Source organism: Protopterus annectens, chromosome 8.part0, assembly GCF_019279795.1.
Source record: "Protopterus annectens isolate FY-2018-M chromosome 8.part0, PAN1.0, whole genome shotgun sequence".
Classification (NCBI taxonomy): domain Eukaryota; kingdom Metazoa; phylum Chordata; order Ceratodontiformes; family Protopteridae; genus Protopterus; species Protopterus annectens.
This window is the reverse complement of record NC_056741.1, coordinates 1,479,537,636-1,479,553,896: the sequence shown is the minus strand read 5'-3', so window position 1 is coordinate 1,479,553,896 and position 16,261 is coordinate 1,479,537,636. Positions and strand designations below refer to the sequence as shown.

Below are 16,261 nucleotides of genomic sequence, written 5' to 3'. Positions count from 1 at the left end.
GCCAAAGCTACAATTCTTGAAATAAACTGAACAAAGCCTTGAGCAGATTAAAAAAATATATATATATATATATATATATATATATATATATATATTTTTTTTTTTTTTTTGCATGGGGACAAGCCCTTCACCCTCTCCCCATTTAAGCATATTATTTCCATAGCCATATAAATGTGCAGAAAACTGAAATGCCCAAAACCATTGAATCACTTATGCTGCACCAATGGTTATTTTTAATGGGACAACAAGGCTCAATTTCTGTAGAAGAAGTCACTGCAACAATTAAATAGTTCTATGATGGAGGGGCTATGGAAGTGGGTGGCATCTGGTTAGAAGTGCTGGAAGTGCTGGATATGGTCTGGGTGTTATGATTAATATAATAAAATTATATAAATAAATGGTCCTTTATTACAACATAATTAAAAACCTTCTCTGGTGCCATCATATTAAACTTTCTAGGAGTATTGTAATATAGTATGCATAGTAGCACAATTTAACATAGGAATAATGTGTTAAAGAGTTTTTGGTAATTAAGGAGAATATGCACATTTTGGAATCTGGCACTTTAGACCCTAAATGACTTACTTATGAGATTAATAGGACATTTCTAATTAATTGATTGATATATTGTTGATTGGATTGTTTAAACTCTGTTTTTTTTTTTTCTTTTTGTTCTTGATACCCGGTAATACACCTGTAAGGTTTAATGCCCTGTAATAGGTTCATAGGTTGGTACTAGGCTATCGGCCCTAGGGCCTATACAAGCCTAGCCAAACAATTCTCTGGATATTTCTTCCTATAATAGCAGTCTAGCAGGGCGACTGACGTGATTCCCTGGGGAGAATTTCCTAATTCCCATCCAATCATCAAGGTTCCTTTTGAAGTGGGGCAAGAAGGCGCTCTGCTTGACATGTATGGGCAGTCTATTCCAGAGTATGGGAGTCTCTGGGTCAGGAACCTATCCCTCCAGCATGTTTTGTTCAGTGTGATGACAAGGTTTAGATCCCTGGAGTGTGTGTCTCTGAGGGATTGGGATTTCTTTAAGTGGAGAATGTCCAACAGCTCAGGGTTTAACATGGTCTTGTATGTTAAGCAGAGATCGCCTCTGAGTAGACGATATGCCAAAGAGTATAGCTGGAGTTTTTTTTAGATGGTCAGCATTGGGCATCTGCTTTAGGCCTGTGATTCTTTTAGTGAGGTATTTCTGCGGCCTTTCCAGCTGTTGGAGATGTCTTTTGAGGTACATACCAAACAGAGCATTGTACTCTATAATGGGTCTAATGAGGGATGAGTACAGTGGGACAATGACCTCCTTTTTTCTGGATGAAAAGCCCTTAGTGCTGAGATGTGCCACATAGAAGGATTTCCTGACTGTTGTGACGATGTGGTTATCGACGGTGAGACCACTGTCCACCTGTGTCCCTAAGTCTCTAATTATACATTCGGTGTTTAGTGTACTGCCACCTATGTGTCAATTTATGGGTACATGGTTTTTCCCAAAGTGGATAACTATACATTTTTTGGCATTAAGCTTGAGCTCATGGCTCTGGCACAAAGCATCTATTTCTGTAAGGCCTTTTTGTAGAATATCCACATCATTTGGAGATTCAATAATGGCTCCCAGTTTGCAGTCATCTGCAAACTTTGTTAGCCAGAGTCCCTTAGTTTTGGTCTGTACTTCAGAGAAGTAGATGTCAAACAAGAGCAGTCCCAGGACTGTACCCTGAGGTACTCCACTTGTTGCTTGTCTGGAGCTGGATTTGGAGTTGGCTACTTTTACAGTCTGGGCTCTGTCAGTAAGCCAGTTGGCAACCCATCGAGTGATGTAGGGATTTATGCCCAGCTTAGCAAGTTTATCTATAATTCCAGAGTGGGGGATGGTGACGAAGGCCTTGGCAAGGTCCATACAGGCTGTGTGGACTGCCTTACCCTCGTCCACAGCTATGGAGAGTTATACACCTATAAGGCTTACTGTAGTTCTAAGGTGCTAGATAAGCATGTTAATAATGTCGACACTGATTCATGAGGATTAATGAAGGTGATTTCCTTGCAGTGGAAGAGTGTCTCAACCCTTTGTCCTTGCACAGGTATCGGAAATGGTTATGGATGTTTACCAGTGTAGTCTACCTATATGCTGGAATTCTAGAAAAAGCACATAACTGTGTTAGCCAGAATTTCTTTTTGGAGGTACTGTGGTAATATGAGGTCCCAAGACTGCTGCTTCATGCCATTTGGTCCCCATGAGTGACACTTTTGTCTGTTTTATTGATGTTAAAGTTAATACAACCATGACAGTCTTGGGACTCCAGCAATGGGTGCATCTCATCTCAAATTATTTCCTTGGTTCTCATGAGCAGGATGTCAAGGTACAGCTGAGGTTTGAGAAGTATCCAGTTTGGAGAAAATAGGGTTTTATCTTTGCTGTTTGCAGGCTATGTCATCTGACTGTAATATCTGACATGCACTGGAGTCCTTCACTGTTGAGTGCAAAGTGAACTGGGATGAAAACAGCACTTCAAAATAACAAATCAAAGCTGCCTCCTGGAAAAGAGTTAAGAAAGGAGAAGATACCTTAAATGGAGGAATTTAAGCATCTTGGATCACAATGACAAGTGAGGTCAGAGAAGATCAGAAGTCTGACCAGGGGATAGGCACTGTAGCAGTATTACAAGCATTGAGTCAGTAGTGATAACAGGCACAGCTAAATCATATGGTTAATCTCCCAATTTATTTGTCAGTCTGTCTCTCTCAACTCACCCAAATTTGGGGCTGTGATTGAGGAAGATGAGATCATTGCTACTAGTTGCAGAAGGGATAGCTGCTAGGTTCACTCAATATGACTGAGCAAGAAGTTCAGTAACCTCAGAAGACCTCAGAGTGCAGCTACTGCTCCTGTGGGAAGAGAAGAGTCAGGTGAGGTACTATGGGCCTCCTGTGCATCTCTCACAAGGTATACCAGGCATGCCTCATTAAGACAAGACCTAGGAAAAACACTAAAGGTATGCTGGAGAGGGTACATCTCTTAGCAAGCATGAAAATGCCTTGGCATACAGCAGGACGTGTTACAAACTGCTGCAGGGGATATGGAAGTTGGGTGTGCTCTCTTCAGCTTGTTGCTATGACAAACCTCAGTAGGACAAGTAGTTTAGAAGCTGGTTGGAAGGAAAGTCAAAACTCTGACTTTAAGCGCAAAATAAAATAAACAAATGTGGATGACATTGTATATTGCCATTACTATGCAATAAATGCATTTCACTGCAGTTAAAACATAGACGCAGACAGCTGTAAAATCCAGGACCGGCCTTTACTGAGTGCAAAACACAAGCGCTTTCACAATCTAGCTTCTTCAGGTGTAACAAAGCACTTAAAACAGAAACACCTATATACTCACTTCACATCACATGTCTAAAATCATATGACTAAAACAGAAAACTGAATTAACATACATATATACTGACTCAATAGACATATATTCTGAATCAATAGAAGTGAACAATGATTGTGAAAGACTGTAATAAAAACATTCATATGCAAAAACAAAAAAATAAAAAAATTATGTAAACAAAAACAAAAAAATCAAAGAAACTATGATATAACTTCCTAAATAAATATATATAAATACATAAACACTATGTGTCAATGGACACCATGAATTAAAAAATCAATTCCTAACCTGGGGAAAACAAATACATAGTTCACACATCAAAATTTCAAGTATAAAAAATTCATATGTTCATATACCTATGTGCTTTATCTACGGAGAGGTCTCATTTTAAGTTTAGGTCTCAGGGGAATACATTCATTCAGGCCATGTCCTTCTGTACCCATCAATTTAGTTATCCACATGGCTTCTATACTGGGAAGATTCTTATATTTTGAATGGTCCCTTTATTCATTTACTTTCTTTTTATCGTAGATTTGTAGATGATGTCTTTATTGTGTGGGGAGGTAATGAGGAGCAATTATCTGATTTTTTGGAATTTATCAATACCAGCACTTCATTTCTACAATTCACACATAGGTCATCGAAAGATAGTATGGATTTTCTGGATGTAGAGATAGTTAAAAGCATTGAAGGTGGAGTGTATACTAAACAACATAGGAAGGACTGCCATGTAAATCATTTATTGCATAGAAGCAGCGCACATCCACCACATATTTTTAAAAATGTAATAACTAATCAAGTGATGAGAGCCTCTAGGCTGAATGTGAGAGAAGAGGATTTTAACAAGGAAGTGGAGAAAGTGATGGTGTATTTGGGAGACAGGGGATATGATGACAATACTCTCAGAGAACATGTACCCCAAGCAATGGATAGGAGAAAGGATCAAGCCATGCCATTCTTTTCAAAGAAGTTTAATCATAGAAGTACAATACAAGAGGCATCCACTAATTATAAACTTAGGATGTCCTTGAAATACACTACTGATGTACATAAATATATTGAAATAGTTAAGAAACATTGGCAAATTTTGCTGACTGATCATGAGGTAGCTGGTTTGGTTGACACAGTACCCAGATTCAGTTTTAGGAACAACAGATCCTTGAAAAGGAGACTTTGTTATCCGAAAGAGAGGCAGATGAAAATAGGTAGAGGAGGGACGAGACCCTGTGGCAGTTGCAATTGGTGTCAGTACATAGACACCAGTGATTGTTTTCACCATCCAGACTTGGACCGAGATTTTTATTTTGATATTCGAGCTGATTGTCTGAGTCGACATGTAGTCTATTTAGCCAATTGCTGTGTATGTGCAAAATTTTATATTGGGAAGACAGATAGGAGTTTAAAGGAACGTATTAGAGAGCATGTGTATAATATTAGGAAGGGCAATAAGGTGAATGCCTTAGCCAGACACGTTATGAGTACGATATGACTCATATTTTTAGATTTAGAGTCGTAGCCCGGCTGCAGGAGAGTATAAGAAGGGGTGACATCTCCTATAGGACAGAGAGTATAGAAGCCATGTGGATAACTAAATTGATGGGTACAGAAGGACATGGCCTGAATGAATGTATTCCCCTGAGACCTAAACTTAAAATGAGACCTCTCCGTAGATAAAGCACATAGGTATATGAACATATGTCTTTTATATATGTATAGGGAATTTTTTATACTTGAAATTTTGATGTGTGACCTATGTATTTGTTTTCCCCAGGTTAGGAATTGATTTTTTAATTCATGGTGTCCATTGACACATAGTGTTTATGTATTTATATATATTTATTTAGGAAGATATATCATAGTTTCTTTGAATTTTTTGTTTTTGTTTACATAAAAAATTTTTTTATTTTTTTGTTTTTGCATATGAATGTTTTTATTACAGTCTTTCACAATCATTGTTCACTTCTATTGATTCGGAATATATGTCTATTGAGTCAGTATATATGTATGTTAATTCAGTTTTCTGTTTTAGTCATATGATTTTAGACATGTGATGTGAAGTGAGTATATAGGTGTGTCTGTTTTAAGTGCTTTGTTACACCTGAAGAAGCTAGATTGTGAAAGCGCTTGTGTTTTGCACTCAGTAAAGGCCGGTCCTGGATTTTACAGCTGTCTGCGTCTCTGTTTTATTTTGCATTACTTGTTCACAGTTCCTTGGAGACGTTCCAGTGGGTGTTCTCTTTTTGGCAGGTTGTTTTTTGTTCTGCAATTAAAACATGTTTACTATACATTTTCCTTACTATCTTTATCTCCAAAATTTCCTTCCAAAAACTTGAGGACAAATGAAAAATGAAGAATAAATAGTACTGTAAAAGTTACTTTAAGTGTAATAATAACATCACCAGCCAACAAGAGCACACTGTAATTACTACAATATGCTGCTGTGACATTTCCACTTTGCCTTGCATACTTTGCATTCTTTGCCCGCAGTCCCTCAAAAAAGTTGTTAAACTACATACCTTACCATTCTTTAAATACTTATAGCTAGTCATAGGATATGCCACAGTACACTGATTTATTGCCTTATGGTTCAGTGTGCACATGTTTATGAGCATATATAAATTGTATATATCTACAAACAAACACACACACACACACACACACACACACACACACACACACACACACACACACACACACACACACACACACACACACACACACACACACACACACACACACACACACAGTTGACATTCCTTTTCACTAACCAGAAAGAAAGCTGGCATATGTGATCAGAAATCAGCTAATCAGACATACCAGCTTTTTTAATCTGTGTGAGATTGTGGTACAATGTGGTTCTGGGAATTTGCCCACTGTAGTGTGATATCTGAGTTTGGTTCCCTATCAGAAGCCTGAAACACTATAAGCCTGAAAATCAAAATCCTGAAAACTATAGACTGAAAGTTCAAAATCCTGAAAGACCAAAATCCTGAAAACACAAATAATGCTAATATGTCACTATAAAGACACTAATATCTACCAACTGACCCTGACCCTAACCCTAACCCTAAGGTCCGTCACTATCGCACACTCACCTGACCGCCTAACCCTAACTCACTTAAACCGCCCCTAACCCCAATATTTGTCACTATTGCATACATGCCTAACCTGTGCCCTAACCCTAACTCACTTAAACCGCCCCTAACCCTAACATAAAACCAACTGCACACTTACCTGAACCCAACGCATGACCCAACACCACAGGGCTAACAATAGCAAAGCCACAATGACGTCAGTATGTCTATTTTGTGTTTTCAGGATTTTGAGTTTCAGGATTTTGGTCTTTCAGGATTTTGAACTTTCAGTCTATAGTTTTCAGGATTTTGATTTTCAGGCTTATAGTGTTTCAGGCTTCTGATAGGGAACCCTGAGTTTATATATATAACTAATAGGGAGGGTGTGGGGTGCAAGGAAGCTTGCTCCTCTGCAAAAGAAAAAAAAAATTTTCTTGATTGGTTTTGACATCGGCTCTAGTAACCTATGTGTCACAAGAAGTTAATCAGAGCAAACTTTAATTGCATTAAAAAAATAAATAAGTATATTGACTGGAAATTATTGAAATTTGCCTTGGGCAGTGTAAGACACATATTGAAGAAGTCATGGACTTTTTTTTAATTAACTCAGAGGCACAGAGTTTAATGAGACAATTTTTATTTATTTATTTTTTTTGTGACGCTGAATTTTATTAAGTTAGTTTTAAAGAACCCAGCCACTGGGGAAGCACAAGCCAGTACATTTCTTTGTGCCGGTCCCAAACCTGGATAAATGGGGAGGGTTGCGTCAGGAAGGGCATCCGGTGTAAAACTTCATCAAATCATTTCATGCAGACACCAGTAAATATTTCCATACCGGATCAGTCGAGGCCTGGGTTAACAACGACCGCCACCAGTACTGTTAGCCAACAAGGTTCTGGTGGAAATGGGCTACTGTTGGCCGAAGGAGGAAAAGAGGTGGAAGGCATGGCCGAAGGCAGGAAGGGAAGAGAAAGGCTAGGACTGTGGTAGTGAGGGTCGGAACTTTGAATGTTGGCAGTATGACTGGTATAGGGAGAGAGCTAGCTGATATGATGGACAGAAGGAAGGTTGGTATATTGTGTGTGTAAGAGACCAGATGGAAGTGGAGTAAGGCTAGGTGTATCGGAGGTGGGTTCAAATTGTTTTATCATGGTGTGGATGGGAGGAGAAATGGCTTAGGAGTTATTCTAAGAGTGTTTTGAAGGTGGAAAGAGTGTCGGATAGAGGGATGTCTATGAAGCTGGAAATTGATGGTGTAATGATGAATGTTGTTAGTGCATATGCTCCACAAGTTGGGTGTGCAATGGATGAGAAAGAAAAATTTTGGAGTGAATTGGATGAAGTTGTGATGACTGTACCCAAGGGTGAGAGAGTGGTGATTGGAGCAGATTTCAATGGGCATATTGGTGAAGGGAACAGAGGGGATGGGGAAGTGATGGGTAGGTATGGTGTTAAACAAAGGAATGCAGAAGGTCAGATGGTAGTGGATTTTGTGAAAAGGATGGACATGGCTGTGGTGAATATGTATTTTAACAAGAGGGAGGAGCATAGGGTGACATACATGAGTGGAGGAATATACACACAGGTGGATTATATCTTATGTAGGAGGGCCAGTTTGAAGGAGATTGGAGACTGTAAAGTGGTAACCAGAGAAAATGTAGTTAGGCAGCATAGGATGGTGGTTTGTAGGACGACGTTGGTGATCAAGAAGAGGAGGAGGAGTGTGAGGGCAGCACCAAGGATCAAATGGTGGAAATTGAAAAAGGGTAATTGTGAGGTGGAGTTCAGGGATGAGTTAAGACAGGCACTGGGTGGCAGTGAAGAGTTACCAAATAGCTGGGTAACTACAGCAGAGCTAGTAAGGGAGACGGCTAGAAAGGTGCTTGGTATCACATTGGGGCAGAGGAAGGACGACAAGGAGACATGGTGGTGGAATGAGGAAGTACAGGAGAGTATACAGACAAAGAGGTTGGCAAAGAAGAAGTGGGATTGTCAGAGAGATGAAGAAAGTAGACATGAGTATAAGGAGATGAGGTGCATGGCAAAGAGAGAGGTGACAAAGGCTAAGGATAAGGCATATGAAGAGTTGTATGAAAGGGTGGACACTAAGGAGGGAGAAAAGGACCTGTACCGATTGGCTAGACAGAGGGACCAAGCTAGGAAAGATGTGCAGCAGGTAAAGGTGATAAAGGATAATGAGGGAAACATACTCACAAGTGAGGAGAATGTGTTGAGGAGATGGAAAGAGTACTTTGAGGGGTTGATGAATGAAGAGAATGAGAGAAGGTTGGATGATGTAGTGATAGTGAATCATGAAGTACAATGGATTAGCAAGGTGGAAGTAAGGATAGCTATGAAGAGAATGAAGAATGGAAAAGCTGTTGGCTCAGATGATATACCTGTGGAAGCATGGAGGTGTTTAGGTGAAATGGCAGTGGAGTTTTTAACCAGATTGTTTAATGAAATCTTGGAAAGTGAGAGGATGCCTGAGGAATGGAGAAAAAGTGTTTTGGTACCAATTTTTAAAAATAAGGGTGATGTGCAGAGCTGTAGTAACTACAGAGAGATTAAATTGATCAGTCACAGCATGAAGTTATGGGAAAGAGAAGTGGAAGTTAGGTTAAGAAGGGACATGATGATTAGTGATCAGCAGTATGGTTTCATGCCAGGAAAGAGCACTACAGATGCAATGTTTGCTCTGAGAGTGTTGATGGAGAAGTACAGAGAATGTCAGAAGGAGTTGCATTGTGTTTTTGTAGACTTAGAGAAAGCATATGACAGGGTGCCTAGAGAGGAGTTGTGGTATTGTATGAGGAAGTCAGGAGTGTCAGAGAAGTATGTAAGAGTGGTACAGGATATGTACGAGGGTAGTGTGACATTGGTGAGGTCTGCGGTGGGAGTGACGGATGTGTTTAAGGTGGAGGTGGGTTTACATCAAGGATCAGCTCTGAGCCCTTTCTTATTTGCAATGGTGATGGACAGGTTGACAGACGAGATCAGACAGGAGTCCCCGTGGACTAAGATGTTTGCAGATGACATTGTGACCTGTACTGAGAGTAGGAAACAGGTGGAGGAGACCCTGGAGAGATGGAGATATGCTCTAGAGAGAAGAAGAATGAAGGTCAGCTGGACTAGGACAGAATATATGTGTGTGAATGAGAGGGAGGATAGAGGAATGTTGAGGATGCAAGGAGTAGAGGTGGTGAAGGTGGATGAGTTTAAATACTTGGGGTCAATAGTTCAGAGTAACGGTGAGTGTGGAAGAGAGGTGAAGAAGAGAGTACAGGCAGGATGGAGTGGGTGGAGAAGAGTGTCAGGAGTGATTTGTGACAGACGAGTACCTGTAAGAGTGAAAGGGAAGGTCTACAAGAGGGTAGTGAGACCAGCTATGTTATATGGGTTGGAGACAGTGGCAATGACAAAAAGGCAGGAGTTTGAGCTGGATGTGGTAGAGTTAAAGATGTTAAGATTTGCACTGGGTGTGATGAGGGTGGACAGGATTAGGAATAAGTATATTAAAGGGTCAGCCTAGGTTGGAAGGTTTGGAGACAAAGCCAGGCAGGCAAGATTACGTTGGTTTGGACATGTGCTGAGGAGGGATGCTGAGTATATTGGGAAAAAGATGCTAAGGATGAAGCTACCAGGTAACAGGAAAATAGGAAGGCCTAAGATAAGGTTTATGGATGTGGTGAGAGAGGACATGTAGGTGGTTGGTGTGACAGAGCAAGATGCAGAGGACAGGAAGAAATGGAAACAGGTGATCTGCTGTGGTGACCCCTAACGGGAACAGCTGAAAGAAGATGAGTTTCAGTTAATCTCCATAATGTTGGGTTACAATGGTTTGAAGAGTTATCAATATATTTTTTATCTCTTAACAATGCTGGCATTGTGGTATTCATGAACTTTACAGACATGGTGTTAAAGTTTAATCTGATGTATTTCAAAGGTAAATATTTTTGCCAGTAAAGGGGGAGGGGAGCTCAGGGAGACACTTCTGCCCTCATTTGTTCCAATTTATTAATGTGGCACTGGGAACAAACTTTTATGTTTCTATATCCTTTATATAAGTTCTGAGACACATACATGAGATAGTTGGATGATATGGATAGGATCTCTATTACAGCTTCAGCAATTTATCAATGCATTAGAATAGACTACTGATTTTTTGAAGTTCATGCTTGAAACAAACTGCCAACATATTATTTTTAATGTTTCTATTTCTAGAGATAAAAAATGGGGTTTGACATTAAACATCTATAGGAAATCTACCTACTGAGACACATTTTTATATTTTACTAGCTGTCACCCTTTACACCTCAAGAGGGGAATTGTTAGAAGTCAACTTGTTTGAGTTTCTAGACTCACTATGGATGATGGCCTTTTTTAACAAAGTTTAAGTCCCTGAGAGACATGTTTATAGAACTGAAACGAAGTTGACACAATTGATCCTATAGTAACAGATATATGTGTAAAAGAAATGTATTTTTTTTGCCCTATTATTTTGGGCGATTTTAATCAAATGAGTTAGATTCACCAGCAAAAACATTTAAAACTAAGATTTTTGTCACTTCATGTTCTACTAATAGTACGGTTATTAAAGATGTTCTCATTAACTACTGAATCATTTTAGAACAAACTAATGTGTCAATGGAGGCTATTGGAAATGCGCTATTTGTCACTTACAGTATAATACCTGATATTAAAAAATGTATTGGAGCTAGTCCCTTACAGTAATGTTAATGGCCACTTTACTACTTTTAAGTGCAGACACTGTAATCAGTGCTGTTTTATTAATGTATTAGAATCAGGAGATATTTTTCTGTACTTAGCTAAATGGAGAAAACAGGGCAGAGTCAATTACAACAACACAAGGTTGGTTGTGTCCTTATGGAGCATTTTATGTTGGCAAAACTGAAAATGCATTATGAAAGAGGATTAGCCAACATAGTTACAGTATATCTAAATGTGACAGGAAGGCTGCATTGGCTAGGCATGCATCTCAGTGGTATAGATTTAAATAATTTTTATTTTCAGTACTGGCAAAGGTTGAACAAGGCATCAGGGGGTTGTGACTGGAAAATTATAATGGGGCATAAGGAAACCTTGTGGCAACTGAGGCTGAACACATCATTATTTCCATGTCTTAATGATAATATTAGAATTGTTAATAAACTTAAATTAAGGCAAATAAATTTGGCTAGGAGTTTAATGTTAATATTTTTACTATGAATATATTTTAATTTAGCTTGTTTTGCAGGCACAGGTGTGAAATGCACTGCAGTTGGGTTACAACAGTTTATCTAGCACTTAATGCATATGAATAAGGCTCTAAGCTGTTAAAGAACTGCTTCCTATATTACATCATATGATTCCCTTAGCCTTCATTTGTTTTCTCTGTAACTCTGCCAAGTTACTTCACCAGACAGTACTGCTAGGATGTTCCTAAAAAAAAATACTTTTTGACCAGTGGGCTGTCACAGGCTTTTAATAAATGTGTAATACCTCTGCCTTTTGAATTTCTGCACCATCCAGATAGATGCTAATTAGTATTTCACTATATGATATTTGAGTATGAATATCAGCATGTCTCTTGCAGTGTAATGGGATGCTAGATGCAATTTCACCATTATGAATTTCAGTGGAAGAGAAGTTACTGATTCTCATGCTATCTGGTTACAATGTAAGTATGTTTTGCTTTGTTTAAAATATCGTTAGTATTCTTTCTGTAAAATGTGATATAAAGCTTTTAAATACAATTCAAATCTCTGTATATAGTTGTAAAAGTAAAGAAAAAATAGTAAGTACACTGGAAGTCTGGCAGTTGGTGCAGAGGATTGAGGCTGTGAGCTGTAGTCAGAGTTTGAGTCTCTCAGCCTTTATTTGCTTATTGTGCGACCCTGAGCAAGTCACATAACCAGTTACTGCTCCTGGGTTACCCCTAAAAAGTAACCATGTGTCCAATAGTCCTGCCTGCTTAACAAGTGATTATTATTATTATTATTATTATTATTATTATTATTATTTAGGTTTGAACAGCATTCGTGATAAATGGGGAGAGACCGCCAAGAAATGGAATGTTGCAATGCCTATTGCAATGGGGGTCCTACCCTATTACTCTGCCTAGTGCCTGATATGACCATGATCTCACTGTTTTTGGAAGTGTACAGTAAATTAAGTTCCATGTGCATGTTATTGATCAGATTTGTATGTATGTATATACATAGATGGAGTGAGAAAGATAGCTATAGATATAGCTATAGATGTATATGATTATAGCATGAATAATCAAATAATTTAAGCAGGGAATAATGCCCAACAGGGTTTGTGTTATTGTGTAAAAAAAACACCCACCCAGGGGTGTTCTGAGGCCCAACATCACAGGAGGAAGGCCTCTACACCCCTGAAAGGGCATTTTTCACACAATAACACACACCCTGGAAGGCAGTATTATGCTAAGAGAATGGGCTATCTGTTATTTTTTTTTTAATTACTGTATGTATATATATTTTAATGTAAAATAATTCCTCTGCCTAATGTTTCAGATTTGTCATAGTATATGTAACTGTTGTTGCAGGAAGTATTTTACAACAAAAATAAAAGTTTGGCACAAAGGATTACACTCAGATAATAGTGCCAGCCATTAAGAGTTTCATACCTCCGTACCTGTCAGTTGTCCAGATTTTCACAGAATGTCTAGATTTGTTGCCTCATTTTTGGTCTGTTCCTCATAAAATGTATAGTTTGATGGCAAATCACTGGGGCTGAAGCTACTAAATGAGTAAGATTTGAGTTTCAGACTTTCATGTGATTCAGAAAATGCATGTCGACATAATTCCTAATATTATAATAATGTTCTAATTTTATAAGAGCAATATTTAAAATCTCTACCTGTTTTTGAGCCTTTGCTGCACACTATTTTTGGCTTTGTCCAGATTTCTTGAGCTAAGAGGTTGAGAGGTATGCATACCTCTTAACTGTAAATGAACTGCATCCACTATTCAAGTGATCTCTCTCTGTTTTTCACACACACACACACACACACACACACACACACACACACACACACACACACACACACACACACACACACACACACACACACAGATTTTGTATTTTTTTCTTTATCCATTTGTTTTAGTTTTGCACTTTCTAAATAGCAAAAGAGCTGCTTAGCCAGTGGCATTTCAGTTCTCATTTGATCTCACTCTGACTTTCATGCATGTGTACATTCACACATGCATGCATACAGACACACACACACACACACACACACACACACACACACACACACACACACACACACACAATCACACACAGTTTACTAATTTTTTTTTTTTTTTACACTTTCTAAACAGCAAAAGCACTGCTTAGTGAGTTTAAAATAATTGTGGCTGTTAGGTCCATTACAGTTCAAGCTCCAAAGCAGCCTAATGTACTGCCATGATGTGACAGATTCATTTTTCAGTAGGTATTACCTGTACATTAACAGCCTGCTGGAGAACATTTTGTTCTCCAATCAGAGTGACGACGTCAAGTCGCCCAATTTCTAATACAGAATAAAACACTGTCAAAAAACAATTTGAACATTCAAAATACTGAAAACCTTTAACAGCAACCTGCAAAAAATCACAAAAAGAAAACAATACCAAAATATCCCATAACACTAAACCCTAATCTGTCCCAATAGTACTAGTGTTAAGTTTTTTGTTTGTTTGTTTGTTTAATTGTTTGTCTGTCTGTCTATTTGTTTGTTTTTAAGGTATAGGGTTGGGGCAGAGGCAGGGTTAAGTTCAGGGTTTGTGTTACTCTAACCCTGTCCCTAACCCTAATCCTGCATCTTAACTTACAAAGCCTTTTCCATAACACTACCACTATACAAGACGTATCTTACTTAACCTTTACTCTTACCCTGACCCAAATACACACACACGCACGCACACACACACACACACACACACACACACACACACACACACACACACACACACACACGCACAGTTTGACTCTCACACAGACACACAGAACCATAATGCTCTTTATGCTTTTGCAAAAATATTGTCTGACTGGATATCTTATCATTTGTTAAATATTTATTTCCATCAAAGCAGTACAGTTTTCTATACTTGAGCAAGGAAAGGATAATAATTTAGTTTTCTCATATAGACTTATTTCAATACTAAATGTAGACTATAAAATATTTACTTCCAACTTTGGTACACGATTAAGAAATATATAAGATAAATTAATTGATAAAGATCAAACAGGATTTATAGTCAATAGATTAATGTATGATAATATAAAAAGGGTAGCAACTTTCTTAGATTTAGCAAAAGGAATAAACAATAAACTGGCCCTCATTAGCTCAGATATCGAGACAGCTTTTGATTCTGCAGACTGAAACTACTTGTTTAAATTTTTAGAAGTGTTAGCATTTCCAGAACAATTTATTGGAATATTAAAAAATCTGAACAGAGTCTCCAAAACATATGCAAAATTGCATATTACATTTCTCAAGGATTCACTTTAAACAAAGGCACAGAGGAAGGGTCACTTGTTCCATCTACTATTTGCATTAGTTATCAAATCCTTAGCTAATAGTATAAGAAGCAATGGAAAAAAATAATGAATTCAATTCTCAATTAACATGGACAGTCAACCTAAAATACATCTTTTGCAGATGATATTTTACTAACTATGGAAGATTTAAATTATTCAACTGAAGAAATAGATGATGAAATTGAAAAGTTTCAAGAAGTATTGCTGTTGAAATTTAATAATAATAAATCTGAAACATTAGTGTTAAATCAATTACTAGATAGTAAGTTTAAAGATAATATAAATATAAATATAACTGGGAAAGAAAAGAACTAGAATATTTAAGAATAAATCTCTATCAAGATGTGAGTAAGATTATTAATAATAATTTTGAAAAAATAATTGAAGAAGTATTACTTCTTATTAAAAAAGAAATGGAACTTTTTTTTTACTTTTGAGGCTAGGATAGTACTTATTAGAATGATTATATTCCCAAGATTTTATATATATATATATATATATATATATATATATATATATATATATATATATATATATATGCGTTCCCTTCATATTACCGAAATGGCACTTCACCGACTTTCACATGATTGAACAAACAACGCCAACAGGACATAACACCGACTGCTCAAAACACAGATGTGAATCTGACAGTAAGGAAGTGCTTGGCCAGCTAGTCGACCTTTGCCCCTTACCTCCATGGTAGCGTGATCTCGGAGTTGGTATATTTAGTTAGAGGGGGTAGAGAGGTTGGGGGGGGCCATTGTTGTGTGCTTGTTGGGTTGGCCAATGGGTTACTCACCATTAGTTTCCCATCGGTATTCTGAGTGGTCAGTGTTATGTCCTGTCAGTGTTGTCAGCTCTGTCATGTGAAAGTTGGTGAAGTGGCATTTCAGTAATGTGTAGGGGACCCATATATACATATACAGACATACATATATATATATATTATATATATATATATATCTATATATATATATATCTATATATATATATATATATATATATATATTATATATATATATATATCTATATATATATATATCTATATATATATATATATATATACACACACATATGGTCTATATCAGCATATCGAATGCTGAAAATGCCGAATGCAATTTAATCTAACTGAAATGTTCGAAATCTGAAAACAGCGAACTGACAGAACATCGATTTATTTCTAGGGAAAGAAAGTGGTGTTCCGTGCAAAAAAAAAAAATTCAATACTTTAAACACTGACAGAAGT

General features: G+C 37.6%; 1 protein-coding gene across 1 annotated transcript in view; it reads right to left on the bottom strand.

Moving 5' to 3' along the window:
* The window catches only part of ANKK1 (ankyrin repeat and kinase domain containing 1), a 474,688-nt gene that overhangs the window by 2,017 nt on the left and 456,410 nt on the right, over positions 1-16,261 (bottom strand). The window lies entirely within an intron of this gene.